We start from the raw sequence: 15,723 nt of genomic DNA, 5'->3' as shown, positions 1-15,723 counted from the left end.
ACTGATGCAATGTGATTGTGATTCTGAGCTGTATGAATAAAACTGATCTGGATTTGATTTAATTCAAAAATGTGGATATACTGTACATTATTTAAAAAAAGCAGAATTCTGTGACATGTTTCCTTTTTCAGTCATTTCTATATAGAAATCAAACATTTAAAAGTTGGTGATACTGTATTCTAGTTATTGTGTAATACATATATAGAGAATACTTATAAATGTACCATTCATTTATGATAGAATAAATATAATGAGCTGAAAGAAAATCGTTATTTGGGTGAACTGACACTTTAAAGATCAAGTTAAACCGGTTTCACTTGCACCACAAGTTTTTTATTTATTTTATTTTTTAAATAAGATTGCTTCTTAAAAACATCTTTGTTCGCATTTCATGACTTGACATAATTATGTAACCACGTTTAATCTGGTGGGGGCGTGGGGACGCTGGTGAAATTAAAACCACTACTGGTGAACATTTCCCTGTGAATATTCCTTATTTCGCTCGGGATGACCTGGAACCACCCCCACAGACCTCTGTTGGTTCCGGACCACACTTGGGGAGCCACAGCGCGGGGCTGCTGCCTGCCAGCCTGCCTCACCGCTCCCACCGCCCGCGGAAATATCTCGGCGCGTCGGCGAACAGACGACACAACTTGTTTCGTTCCCCCCCTTCCGCCTTCTCCTTCTTCTTCTCCTTCTTCTTCTACCACACACACACACACACACACACACACACACACACACACACAGCCGGTGGTGAGCGTGGAGTGGGAGGGGAATAATTCCTCTCCGTGCCCGTCGCTTCTCCTTCAGCGCGCGCCTCTCCCTCCTCCCTCCTCTCCCTCCTCTCCCTCCTCTCAGTGCAACATCCCGGTTTTCAAACGCGATGACAGTCGAGGCGAACGCGTGAGCGGATCCCACAGGTGTGTTGCTGCCAACAGCGCCGCGGCTCCTGGAGACTCACACACACAAACACACACACACCTGGAAATTACCATGTGACTCGGCACCTGGGCGTGGAGAAAGTCCCCGATATTGAAACCAGAGACTCTTTTGTTGAGGAGTTGCCCGGGTCGCCTTTCAACAGGAATTGACAACCACCAAGTAGCCCGTGTTTTCTACGGAATAGTGCCTTCCTGAAACCCCTCGCAGGACGCGTGAGGAGAGTAAAATGTGAACTTGCTGACGGACTTCTTTCCTTTTTTTTGTTATCATTTTCACCCGAGGGAGTTTCTTCTTCAAAAATCCGGACTGTTCGCGTTCGTGCAACTACTCTCTTCGCTCTTTTTCCTCCAAGGTGAGTTCCGGGGAGGCTGGTGTATCCCGTCAAAGTGGGGCTGGGACTATTTGCGTCAGCGTTAAACCATTGTATCTATTTTAAACCGAAGGCACATGTGAGAGGCAAGTTTGTGAAGCCGTTCGTACGCCCCATCGAGGTGCGTAAACCCTACCCCATCCCCCTGATAACAAGCTGTTCTTTACATGTTCTTATCGTGCTGTCCCGAATTATTGTGTTTTCCTGCAAACAAAGATCCTCTATGAGCAGCTAAAGCATCCTTAAAGATGTGGCTTTCTTAGAGAAGAAAAAAAAAAGAGAAATCCCCACAGTGGTGTTTTTGTGCAGGAATTATGAAATGTGGCACTGAAACGCTTGTTAGTTGCACTCATGTCTGGCTGCAAACTTGCTCTGCTGTTCAACTCAACAGCTGTGTGTTTGTAGAGAGAGAGAGAGAGAGAGAGAAGAAAAAAGAGAGCCCCTGCAGACATGCTCTTCCGTAAACCATGCATTTCATCTTAGGATCGCAGCATCTGCCCAGTCACCTCACAAGGAGCCGTCTGTCCCCCAAACACAGGCAATTTCAGTGAGGAATGGGCACGGGGACTGTGTTCTTCACCTCTGGACAGTAGGCTGTACATCAACAGCTGAGAGGACAGAAGTAGTAGTGAGCATTGCCTCTTGTTTGTTTTTTCTCCGTCGCTCTCTCCTCCTTGTCTCTGTAGTGGAGAACAGGCAGACAGAAGCACTATTCATGTCCCTGTTGAATCTCCGGTGCGGTTCTGTCACCCTGTGTCTCTTGGTCCCTGGCGCGGCCCTCAACCAGACCACTGTACTTCCTTGTCGTCTTTCTAAATCGCCCTTTTATCTGCAGCCTCTGCCATCTTCCGCCCCGAGACATACTGTCCATGGGATGCTCCATCTCCTGGGGATTATTCCTATTAGATAACATTATACAGTCAGTCTCATAGTGGGAATGGATTAGTGCAGGCGGGGGGCACGTGGAGGCAGGAAAGGCGGCTGCTGGTGGCGGCTGGAAGGGGGTCAGAGCAGGGGGTCAACGCTCCAGTCTCCTGACGGAGCAGAGATGGCTTTCCAATAGATGCCATCTGCTCACATGGACACACACAAGCAATTGAATACCAAGCTGCTTCCTTGTCTTTCCCTCTGTCCACCATTGCTCTCTCTCTCCATGTCCCACAGTGCCTCATTCAGGGTTTATCTCCTCCACTCTGAATAAATAGAGACACCTTATCTGCGCAGAGGAGAGTGGTGATAAATGTTTTCTCCTGCGAGCCGCAAGGGTGAAAAAGACAAGCGTACCACACTTCTTCATCACAGATGCTCTTTTCAGGGCAAGAGAATAGGCGACACATTCTCATTCAGGTCATGCGAGTGTTTCAAGATTCTGCAAAAACAATTCCAAAAGTCGGATGCGAGCTCATACCCTGTAATACAAGGGGAGCTGAGAAAAAACAAACAGAGCAGGCATTTCCATGAGTCCCTCTTTTTTTCAGTAATAGGCCGCTGGCTCTGGAAATGAAACTGTGCGGTGAGATCCACTCTGAGTATTTTTGGATCCGGTGAAATAGCCTCTGACCAACTGAGAAACGGAGGTAGTGAGCACTCAGCTGTTAAGCTCCTACATGGTTTTTGGGTGAGCTAAAGTTCATCCTGTCCTTGTTGCTGTTCTCTCGGATAGTTTTAAAAACCATGCTCTCTGTCTCCTGCAAGCACGCATCGCGTTTTCAGAGAGCCTTGCAATATTTTCGAGGTCAAATGAATTTGAACTCAACCCCAGTCTCTTTTGTTTCCTTTGCATTGGATTACTGACTTCTGTCATTTTCATTTTGAAAATAAAACCATAATCCTCGTCAGCAACAAGCAATCCCATCCTCCTGTCTGCGGCGCACAAACAGAAAAACATCTGATACATGAATAGCGAGCTATATGCCAAGGGATCATTGCAGGTGACTCATTTTTAGATTTGCTAGTTAATCTCCTTTCTTTTGTATCGTCCAAAGGAAAAACAGGATGTAATCTAAATCATTATCATATACTGCTATCTGGGAGACCTACTTTTGCTTTAGAAAGCTGACTGTTAGCTGGTGTTTGAACAACATTTCCCTGCTCTAGATTGGACTTTGTAAACTCATAAAATAGGTGTGGCGCACATGAGAAAGAGCCACATGCATTACCTTGTTCCCCCTGGCTTATCTAAAGTACACATTGACTGCAGGGGACTGTGGGCAGATGCGTGAAGGGCGTGTCAGCTTGGCATTAGACTGCTAAAAAAATCCGGGGAATAGAGATTTCCTTCAGATTGAAGATAGGCTCGTCTTTTCATGTCTGAGGATTATCTCATGATGAAGGGACGTCATGCTGAGGTGGATTTCTGATTTTTATCTCCATCGGGTTTTACAGCTGCCACCCTTGCCCTTGGACTTCGTGGCCTTGTCCTAAACTAGCCGCCCTCAAGAGCCTTCCTTTTTCTACCCCGATGTGTTTGTACTTGGCACACCACTTTCTCAACACCCTTGCTACTCAACACTTCTCTCATCCTCTATACTGGAGATCAGAGATAACGAAGCTGATGTATGGCAGACCTAGGAGGTGTGATCATGCTAATTCTCGTGCTTATTCCCCCCAGCAGCTATTAGTATGGGGCTGTGTGTGAGAAGATAGCAGCTTTGAACCTCGCTGCAATCCAGAGTTTAATCTGCTCTGTCTTCAGCCCCAGATAGTATGGTCAAGTTTAGCACTTTTACCTCTAAAACAACCTTGACAGTTCCTCAACCCACACTCCCCTCATCCCATGTCAATGTCTGACCACACCATGCACTTAACCCATCGCGGCTTACTTTGTTCTCCCAACTCCTGCTGGTTTTTCCCCGCTGCTGCCCACACCGCTTTACTCCTGCCCTCACCTCTACCTTTAACCGCCGCGACTCTTCCCCACGCTCTCCGTGCTCGGAGCCATGAGTAAGAGGAACATGATGAATATTGTAAACATGCTCACGCTGCTGAAAGAGATAAATGATTCACGTGGAGAGGGAGCCGCATTAATTGCTCGGTTGAGAGCGATGTGGGCAGGATGTTCTGCATGAGAACTGAGACATCCCAATATTTAAAAAATAAAAAAGGGAGAGAGAGAGGGAGACGGTTGATGTGATATGAGGTTTGGAGAGGTAGGCGGCCACTTGAATAAAAAAGTGAGCCCGGAGGAAAACATGATTTTCATTGCTGTTCAAAAAGGCATTTTTGGGTGGTGTTGGCTGTCAGCTGCCTTGAGGTTGCATATCTGAGGACTGAGTGCCACTGATGGATACACAATACAGACATCTGCCTCAGTCCTTCTCCCTTCACCCACTTCCCCATGGCAGCTCAACTGACAGGCTGACACAGACACACACAGTAGCACAGAGGCTTCTGGTGCTACCTGATCACTGGAGGCATGTCAACCTGCTCACCTACTTAGGGCACTGGCAAAAGTTCACACGCAGCCAGACATTTTAGCACGACACCACAGAAGCAGGTATCAGAGAGCCTGTCAGCGATGATGAGAGCGAGGGGGTCACCTTGATTCCCATCCTGGGAAATCTTAATCAGATGCTTTCTTCTCGGCGTTTGTATTGGCAGGAGAAAAGTGAGCTGGAAGCTAATTTGTTTTTTGCTTTGGTAATTGAGTCTGGCATGTATTGCTATCAAAATGCTATCCATTTAAACACTTCAGAGGGAAGTTGGCTGTGCCTTCTTCAATCAGCGTAATGTGACGGGCAATGTTTAGTCCGGCTCCCTCTCTTTATGATGAAAAGACGACGCGCAGATCTCTCAGACTTTGACAGATCGAAGATGAGTCGACGCTTCATTTCTGTGCAAATTGAGGGTGCCTGTGCAGGATTTGGCAGCTTGCTGATATATCTTTCTCAGAGAGATTTGGATTTGAAATGGACTTAGGCTTACAGTAGCTGAGGAATAATGGGAACTGTGTAGAGCCACTTATTCCACCTGTAATGCATTTTCACTGTACTTTTTGTTCCTGACTGAGAGTTGCTCCATGTTGAGTGCCATTTAATCCCGACTAAAGCATCAGAGGGGTGCAATTCATACTTTTATCCATCTGAGTCATTTCACAGTTAATCCTCAAACTGACCAATTTACTCCTGCCAAGATCATTTTTAATTATCACCTCCGCTTTACAGCTAATACGACGTCCAGCTGGTTTATGTTAATATGATAGTTGCTGTCAAGTATTGGCTCTCTTCTTCTTTTTTTCTTTCATTTTTTGCATGCACACTGGGCGATTAATTACGAAGAACTAAATGGGAGCCTCAGCCAGGACTGGTGGGTGACAGATGCATGAAGGGTCAGTGCGCTGGCGGCAGCTGGAGATGAAGGTCACACCAACCTGAGAGAGCAAAGGGGGGGGAAATAATGTAGCAAATCGAAGAAGACATAGAGGGATGGTCTGTGGAAGTGTAACTTTATAGAAGAGATGAATGATCCTCGTGGATGAAGGAAACTCTTCATTTTCATGACTGAATAAACTGAATAAACAAACTGACCTTAAAGGACAACACAATTTCATACTGTTTTACTTTGTTTATATTTGGCAGACCCTGCCACCTTTCTAGCTTCAAACAGTGTTCTCGGGACCATATTTTTTCTCTGAGAACAGCTTGTTTATTCAGAGTTTGTAGTATTACCACATTGATATTATAAGTGCTGCTTTAAAAACACAAGCTTCATTATGTCTCAACCAGACATGCTCATTTTGTTTGCATGAACAACTAATTGGAAAAATGTTAAAATCCAAATGTTAGTTGATTAATGGATTACTGTATCGGGAAAAGCATCTTTTTATGCATTGTGTTTTTTAAAACCATATGTTTTCATATCGGCCGATATTGACAACATACCTGCCGAGACCGATACATTTGTGATAGGCCAATATCATCCAATAATGTAAGCAAACCGATTTATTGGTCTGGCTCTAGTAATCAGCAGGTTTATTTGTCATGACAATAATGGTTTGTTGCAACCCCACTCATATCCTCTATTTATACATCTTGACTTATGTAAAACCGGGAAATCCTAGATGACCTGCCAGGTATTTGAGTGTTAGAAGCTCTGATTTCCAATTTGAAGTGGCATGAAATCTTGAATCCTATTAAAACATGACAGCTGTGCTGCATTTGCAGCCCATTCAGTTTGATTTCTGAAGATTCTTGGAAAATGTCAATTTAGATCTTTTTGAATTTGAGATTTTCTGGGAACCCCCGTAATTAAATTTAATAACGTGTAGAACAGTGAAACATAAAATCTTCAGGCAGAATGTGCTCTAAAATAGCAACATAAGATCTGGAGGAAACATATGCTGTCCTTATTATCTCTGGCATCTGCTGAAATGTGCTGGCAGCTGGAAGTGGACATGGGGATGGCAGCACTGCTGGAGGTTGGGTGTCTGTCTCTTGGTTGTCTGTTTCAATCAATATTAGAAGTCGGGCAAGTTTCCGAGATGGAAAGACGAGATGTTCTTCATACCTGCGCTTGTCAGTGTGAAGCTTGCATGCCTCTTTCATTCTTCAGTTGCAGTTGGTCATCTTTTAAAATGAAGTCCATTACTGAATGACGATATATCCTCTGTAATAACTGTATTTAAAGTGATTCTCATTTAGCTGCCCATTACATAATAATAGGACGTTTAATACATTTTCTACAGTGTCCAGATCTAAATTCACAATCTTTATTATCAAGCTGAGAATATATAGTGTATTGCCAAGACTATCTGCCTTTATTACAGTTCGTAATGAACTGGTACTATGAAAATGAAATCATTTCTTTGGCAGTATCATGTCCTTGTCTCTGTGAAATGAGGTGGGTATCGTGGCCTTTCAGTATCCTATGATCCAAGAGGGACCTATTAAAATCTCTTCATACAGCAATTGTTAAAGTTACTGAGATTCTAGTTAAATGCCACTGGCTCTGTTGCTTCTCATCTGTAAACTGACAGACCGTTTTACTGAGGCAGTAGCCTCGGCAGCGGCAGCAGCAGCAGCAGCAGTAATAATACTGCCAAAGATACTGCCTTGACCTTAGAGACTGACATTTTGCAGTGACCACTGGTCACTAAAATTTGTGGTTGCTTATGTCTGAGGTGGGATTTTGTGAGTTTTTTTAACCGTTCCTTATGGGGAAATTAGTCACAGAGTGCAGCACGAAAAGAATTCACCAGAGAAAAAGCACAAAAACAGCAACTATGTAACAAAACTGCAAAAATAGTTATAAATGGCAAATATGTAATAAAACGGGGAATAATGCAGACCGGAGGTGAGCCTTGTCACATTTGTCGCATTCTGTTTGGAGGGCATTAGTATGAGTCAGGCTTTTACCTTGGCATTAACCTTGTTGAGTTGGACTAAAGGCAGAGTAGATGTGTGCACCTCTCTGGCTTGGTCGTGAGCTACAGGAATGTTAGCAATGTCTGGGCAACCAACCATGACCCTTCTGCTGAAGCAGCGTGGAAGTACACACTGCCGTTGTGTTTATAACTTCCTGTTTATGTTTATCTCTAAGCACATTTTCTAGTTCCCCTGTACCAGCCTCTCTTTATTCACTCTCATAACTCTTTTCCCCGTTGATTCTTTTTTTCCACCACTTTTTATTCTTTGTCTTTCTTACTCAGTGTGTCTGTAGTCTACGTGGATATTAATCCTGGTGCCTCAAATCTGCCTGGGGCCCAGAGCTGTCTTCTGAAATGCAGATCTGTGGAGGTGTCATCATAGCTCTATGTCTTGGGTGTCTGTGGTTGCCCCCCAGCCCCACTCTCCTATTCACGCCGCCGTGATGATGACATGCATTATTCCTCACTGACTCATCTGGGCAGCCTTTGGTTTCCCCTTCTAACTTTTTCAGCAAAAGTGGAAGTTGTTAGATATTTTTTATGCTGGTGCTTGCAAATCACGTAGACATTGCATCTGCATTTTCCTGCCCTCTCCCTTCTCCTCCCTAATCTGTATACAGTTGGCCAGGCATGTGATGGTCATGCAGATAACTTTAGCTCTGCTTGCACAGTTTATTTTCGTCTTGTGACACTCTGTTTCCCAGTGTTCCCCTTTTCACAGATCCGTGTTTACAGTCGCTCCACACTGGGGTTTCAGCCTCTAACTAAAGCAAATGATAGGCCTAGGAGAAATGACATCAGAGTCGCAGCCACATGCCCCTGTAAGAATGCCTAAATATTTACAGGCCTTCATAACACATGCTAGCCTCCCATTTGTTCAGCCTGTAAGTTTTTAAACTCAGCCCTGTGGTCGCTCCCTTCTACTGTAGCTACGTCTATTCTACGTCCTGTCTGGGCTGATCCCACGTCATTGATCTCTTCTGTGAAGCCGGGCTCTTTAATTACAGTCATTAGCCAGAGTGGATCTGCTGCTGGGGTTAGAGAACCTTATTACCAAGACCTTGTCTCTCTTTTCTCCCCACACAGCCTAATGCTGCTTGCTAGTGCGTTGTGTGAAAACAAGCTGCAGTTACAATGTTTACAGAAAACACGCTGCCAAATTGGATCCCCAAATCACACAAGTCTCACCAGGAGACATTTTCCTCCCATCTACTTTCATCCTCTTTCAATTGGATATGGAGGAGAAGTGTGCACCATTCCAATAACAGATTGAAGCAAAGTGGGGTGTTACAGGCCGTGTTGGTGTGCCGCTGTTTGTTTACAGGCGGACTGGTCGCCGACTGGTGGCGCGACCGGGCCAGAGTAGCCATTTATCCACCACTCCAGACCTCCATCATGATCTCTCTGTGGTCCTCCCCGCTGAGATCTACAGTACACCTCCACTGGCATGTCACTCCTCCTCCTCCTCCCTCAGCCAGTGTTTTTATTAAACCAGGTCCTGTTCTATTTCACTTCCAGTCGCTGTTTTAGTCCGCCGTCAGGATGTCATCGCGCATTCCTCTGCGTCTGTTGTTTAATTAGTCATATGGAGCCGGCCTTCTCTTTAGGTAATGGAAAAAAATGAACTCGCATCGTGTTCCCAGCGGGTTCCTATGTGTTTCTCCACCTTCTGACTTGAAAATAAAACACCGTCCCCCTTGAGCACTCTCACATCTGTTCCACACATAAGATATAAACAAAACAAATCCTAATTATGGAAAACCATAGGGATTATTAAATATGGTGTAATTCCAAGTGATAAAGTGGAAATCTGATTAAAGTGGATTAACGTGACCTGGTATTTCAACTACCTCCTCATCATTGCGTCTGTAAAATATTGATATTTTGTATTGTGGCTCCACAGCATGTGACCACACAGCTGTGACTGTTTTTTATCTTATCAGTGAGGTAGCATTTCAGAAGCAAGTGATGATGATGATGTGTCCTTGCTGTATAAAGTTCAGGCCTAGAGTCGCATGACATGACTTCAGACTGATTTTTAATTTTTTTTGAAGAAGAAGAAGAACTAGGTTAAACCTTGGAAAAATTGATGCGGTGCACAAAAAATGTTCTGTCACGCTGTCTAGTTCCTCGTGCTGTTGAGGAAGTATTGAAAGATTTTGGGGTTAAAGTGGGCTTTTAGGTGCCAAAGCCTCACGACAGAATACAGTGCTACTTTTGTCTAATGGCATGCACCTCATCTTGGTTGATGTTGGTGTTGGTAATGCTACCCAAGCTATGGGAGGCCCTGTATTTCAGAGCATTATTAGCAGCAGCAACAGCAGCAGCAGACCACCCGAGGAGCTCAGACAAATAAAAGTCCCATTTCCTCTCTTTCCATTGGTGGTATTAAGAGCTGAGGATTGTGCTGTTGCCTGAGTGCCAATGAAAAAGCCACTCAGTGTGTGAGCAGTTAAAGCTCTCTCAGCGCAGCGAGGGTGAAGCCTTCCCTCTGTATGCATCACCCCAGCCGATTTGATCGATTCACTGTTTGCTCTGTCTTGTCCAACTGCGAGCTCACACTGCCCACTCCGCCCACAGAAAATAATTCGGACTTGACCAGCACAACCTGCCCTCCCCGAGGCTTCCCCAGCGCACGTGCGCGCACACGCTGATGCACAAATGTATACATGTACAGTGAGTCCACACACAGGCTGCCTCTCAGCCTAAGGGAGCTGGACGGCCCATGCGTGGATCCATGAATTCCTCATAACACAATCTGTTGGCTGATCAATAATTCAATTCTATCTGTGAGCAAGCATGTCTGGATCCAATCTCACCTGCACCTCCCTCGGCCCTCTCTTAACAAGGTGGGTGTTGTGTCCTTGAGCCAGGTTCAGCTTATGTCTGCGTGGTCGTGTGTGTCCTTGTGTGTGCTGATTAGCTCGCCTCACATAGTTCTCAGGCAGTGCTCGTTTCTAGTCCATCGTTGTGTGTCCACATCCCGAGTGCATGTGTGTGCACGCATGAGGGCCCTTAGCCGCTGTGGATTACGGAGCATTCATTATTTCAGCTGTGTACATGTTTTTTTGTGTCTTTGTGTCCACGGCAGTGTGTGTGGCTGTGAAAGTGTCCATCCACAGTTGGCATGTGGATGTGTGTGTGTCTTGGCTTATGCATGATCTGTCTCTCCCTCCAGGCAGCTCGACGAATCAAAGGCATGGATCTCATTAAAAGGTATAGAGCCTGTGGAGAGGTCAGCGGCTAAGTTCTCTGATTAGTGGGCTCCGGCGGGCTGCCTGGGTGCTGTGTCAGGCAGTGGCAGTGGAGGTGGTGGTGGGGGGGTCCCTTCATCGGCATGCCTCTCATCCCTCTCCAGCGCACACCTGGGGGGCAGTGCGCCCAACAGTGTCTCTCACCGCAGGCCCCAGCCCCATCTGACAGGGTCAAGGACAAAAACACATTGACACAGATCCCCCCCCATTCCCATTGCCTGGCCCTTTCTATTTTCCCTACTTTCTATCACAGCCTAATGGGCTGCCGACTTCCAGTTCTGTTTTTATCCCTCTTTGAGTGTTTTATCAAAGTCCACATTCAGTTTCCATCCCAGTGACAGCCTCTCTCGCTGCATATCAAGCTGCACCAATAGCCCGACAAGCAGCTTTCTGGGTCGTTAGTAACTCGTTCCAGGGCCCAGACTCCTATCAAAGCCAGTGACCATGAACCGGGGATGACTTTCAGCCAAGGGCAAAGTGTATATGTGTGACTGAGTGAGAGAGACAGGACGCCTCTGAAGGTTGCCTGACTTTGGACATTCTCTCCCTTTTTCCTCTGAATGCACTTTCTCTTTACTCTTCCTCGTCCCCTGTGTGCCTCTCAGTTTAATGCCCTTCCAGATAAAACAACGGCAGTAAACTTCCTCTTTGTTTCTCTCTCTCCTTTTCCCGCTGATAACCACAGTATCTAAAAGTAGGCCCTGGCAGCTCTCCCTGTCTATTCACCCTCCCCCTTCTTCTCTCCTCCTAGTATGTTAGGGTGCATTGTATGTAATCAGTAGACAGGGGGGGGCTTTCTTTTTTTTTTTTCTACTTTCCTTTTCTTTTCCTGGCCCGACACATGAGGAGACGGCGGGAGCGATTGCGGGTGGAGGGGACTGGTATCTGCTGACTGTCACTTCCATTTAGTGGGCTGTCCTCAACTGCTTCCCCTATATGCCCAGACCCGGCTCTCAGCAAGCCAAGGTCCCCTTTTGTTCAGTGTCCAACCTTTCTAATCCACAAACCCTTCAGGCCACAGATACGCCAAGTAATTACAGGGCACTTTTTTCTAAACTTTTCCTACATGAGGATTTAGATCATTTTCGAGGCTTATTTTTGTTGCTCTACTGAATTTGTCAGAGTTCAGGGTTTTTTTTATATGTTGGTGTAAGGTTTTGGCATCAATTTCCCCGGAGAGCAGAGAGGGATGAAATCACAATAGTCCACACACTCCTCTCTCTCTCTCTCCCTCTTCCCTCTCTATGTCTCTCTCAGGCTCAATCAATTAATATAGCTTGACATTTATTGGAGAAAACAAATAAAAGTGCTTGGTTTGGGGATTGTCTCAAATGTAAACCTCTCTCCCATTTTTGTGTTTGTTTACATATCATTGAACGTCCTGATCCCCGGACAGCAGCGCCCTGCCAAAAAATGAAGGCCTCAAAGGAATTCAGTTTAACGCTGTGCATGTGCCTTTTCTAAAGGGCAGTGCTGCGCCCCTGGTTGTCGAAGTCTGTTTAGCAGAATAATCAGTGCTTTAATTAACAAACGTCAGCTCAGAATATCAATTATAGCTTTCCTTTATCTGCAGTCATGTCACACTGAGAAACAATTATGACTGATTTTGAGTTCCTATTGTCTCTCGCTGGTGATAATTAGTTACTTTTTCCTAATAAATCACACTTTTATTCCCATAAATAACTCCCGCCCTCCGCTCTCATTTCTTTTTTTAATTATTAATGACTGGCCTTGAGCTCAAATCGTGAGTTTGCGAGTCAGCCGTCGAGTGTGTTCTGTGGAAGAGACAGGGCAGTGTGTTTTCATTTAGAGAGCCTGAGGGGCCCGCTAGCATTATCTCTCAGTCTCATCCCAGTCCAGACACGCTCCTCGCTCTGCTATGACAAACATCTCGTCGGCGCTCGCTCAAACTAGAGCTGAGCCTTGATGACACACACACACACACACACACACACACTTCATTCAGACACATTTTAATACACATTCGCAGTCTAATTCCTTTCTTTGCTTTTCTGTTCATCTTTCTCTCATTGTCAAACACATTCACGCAAGCACTCTGTGAGACTCAGAATACCAGGCTCTGGGGATCCTCTTCTTTGCCGACTTGGGTAATGACATGGTTGTGGCTCTTGCTGCGGTCGCCGTGAAACAACAGCTTCGCAACCACACCTTTCTGTCTGTTTGTGTGGGGTGATGGAGTGTGTGTTGTCATCTGGAGGAGTGCCATCAGCCCACAGTCGGCACCCTTTTAGCCTCCCATACCCAGACAGCGAACAATGTTTTGTTTCACCTCGTCTCTTTTCTGATTCATCCCTTATTTCCTCCTTGTCTGATTGAAACAGTCCCTGTTTTCACTTCTTTCCCATGTTTGGAAATAATTTGTCACGCTTGATGGTCACCCAGACATGACCAAGGGGTTTGGTTCTCTTCCAGTTACTGCAGAGTTGTTTGCATTTGCCGGTTGGCCCGTCCAGAGTGGGTAAAGGGTGCAGTGGAGCCAATTATAGCAATGGGTTTTGTGTGCAGTAAGCGTAGCGTGGCAGTAGTGGGTGTGATGGGTTTTTAATAGGGACCTGAAACGCAGTCACAGATGTAAAGCCTTGTTTTTTTTGGTGATTGCGATGGTCAGTATGTGATAGTTGAGTCAAGCAGAGCACAGGCCACTTGAATCTGTGACTGATTGTTAAGATCAAGCACCACTCGCAGCCAGATGGTTTCCCACCACTGTTTTAAATCACTTTTTTCTGTTTCACGGATTTATAATTGAGAGTCACACTGCTAAGATTTTTTTTGACGCTGTGCCGTCGGGGTTAAGTGCCTGTGCCTCCATCCGTTAGTCACATTGCTCGCAAGCTTTGTTTGGTAGTTAAATCCAAACACTAAGTGGAAAAAGAGAATTAAACAACCCAGAGTTTTCATTTCCCACACTCATAATTGATGCGCTGGTTGTTTGCCTATTCACAGTGAGGCTTGAAAGCGAAGACTCATCCCCTGGAAAGTATTCGTAGGACGTTATCTCTTGAGTAATGAAAGTGTCTGTTCTTCCCTCTCTTTGGAGCCAGTGTGTGATCCTGCATCAGGCTAGGGCCTGCACCGTAAATGATATTGCTAAGGCCATTAGCTAGATCTTTGTCTGCTCATACTGCTGGCTCCTTCTGATAGCTAAAGTGTTTTCTGCTTATTAACCATACTGTCATATGCTCTTTTGTAAGGATGCACATTAATCTAAATGCACAGCAGTACATTAAAACTCTTTACAGCAGCTCACATTGAACCCCGAGAGGTTTGATGAGCTAAGAAACAAATGAGAGAATGGCAGTACATTAGTTTTTGCTGTGCTCAGTGTTGACTATCGAAGAAGTGATTTGTATTCGTGCTGTCTTGCAGTCCCCGGCCCTGTTTGCAGTAGCCAATCTGGACAAGGGGTTGTTATCAGAGGGCCTGAATGAAACAGCTGCCTAGCACTCTTCACCGCGTTGCCGCTCAAGTCCTTCTACGCCTTTGAAAATGTTGTGTTCTGCCCGTTGTGTCAGACACACAGCTCGCTAATGGCTCCTGGCTCTGATCCAACCTTATCCCACATTCTGAACCTGGCTTTGGTTGCATCAGGCCCCTTTCTCACAACTTCGGAGACTTACCTGGATCACGCCAGCCAGCAGCCAGCTTCTGTTAGAGAACGGTTTTCCACAGTGGTGGAGGCATTTGGAGGATAAGCCCTACCCCACGGACTGCTTTGAGGGGGGATGGCTAACACCTGCCACTGCTAACACTGCTAGTATTTAGTGACAAGTGGGTCTCAGCGAAGCCCTGTGGGTAAGCCACACCGGATTTTTCACTCCACAAACTAGCATAGTCACATTGAAATGGCTTTTCCTTCTGTTTTGGCGCTGCCCTCTCCGTGCCCTTGACTCCGGGAGCTGCTATTGTAATCAAGTGCACGTACAGGCTTGTCAGCTCTATGTAGCCACTAGCAGCTAGCCTAAGTACATCACCCTTATCTGTGATGTCACTTGCTTCCTCCCCTGTCCATGCTTGTCTGAGCCAGGTCATAAGCCAGCCCGACACCCCCCCTCCCGCTCTCTCTTTCACTCTCTCTCTCTCTCTCGCTAGACCTGTCTGTTTGACTGTAATGCAGCCTAAGCCTTTCGTTGAGAAGGGCATTAGCCTATATTTGAGGGCATGGGTGCTTTGTCATCCAGACCTGGGAATGGCTGCTCCAGATGGGTGATTAGTCACCGCTGTGTGTATAGGTCTTTGAGAGACTGTGAGGGAGCTGCTGGTGTGTGTATATGTGACCTAAGATTGCCGTGATTACAAGAACATGGGTCCGACAGCCTAAATGAAGATAAAACACGGGTGCTGGTATTGTTTCAAGTCATGTGCCTCCATATGTGCCTATGTGCACATGTGGCTCGGTGTGTTTATCATCTAAAAGCCACCCCCCCACCCCCTCCATGTACTCATATCCCCAGTGCAATCTCATCTCTAGCTCTGACTCGGCTAGATGGGCTTCCATCAGCGATTTGGAGTGCAGCTCTCATGCCTGTAGGCAGCTGTAATGATAGCTTTGGCAAAAAAAAGCCCAGCTGTTTGCTCACAAAGTATGAGAATGAAAAGTGGAGAGGAGGAGGATGAAAGTGTCACCAGCCCTCTATTGTACAGCTGCAGTCTCATACAATTTCATGAAGCAGCCCTAACAAAAGCAGGAACACGTGCACCATGAAAGATTAATTGGTTGCTGTTAGCTCTAACTCTCATCATCACCTGCAGCAGAGAAGGTAGGGAACACA

General features: G+C 45.9%; 1 protein-coding gene across 1 annotated transcript in view; it reads left to right on the top strand.

Moving 5' to 3' along the window:
• Positions 1-573: 573 nt before the first annotated feature.
• Positions 574-15,723, top strand: part of plxnb2b (plexin b2b) — a 132,744-nt gene continuing 117,594 nt past the window's right edge. The window contains exon 1 of the mRNA XM_084363210.1: positions 574-1,297. The gene's annotated coding sequence lies outside the window, so the exon portion shown is untranslated. The remainder of the gene's footprint in view (positions 1,298-15,723) is intronic.

The sequence above is a fragment of the Pagrus pagrus genome, assembly GCF_965226575.1.
Source record: "Pagrus pagrus genome assembly, chromosome: 10".
NCBI classification, from domain to species: Eukaryota; Metazoa; Chordata; class Actinopteri; order Spariformes; family Sparidae; genus Pagrus; species Pagrus pagrus.
This window is presented reverse-complemented; position numbering and strand designations above follow the sequence as displayed.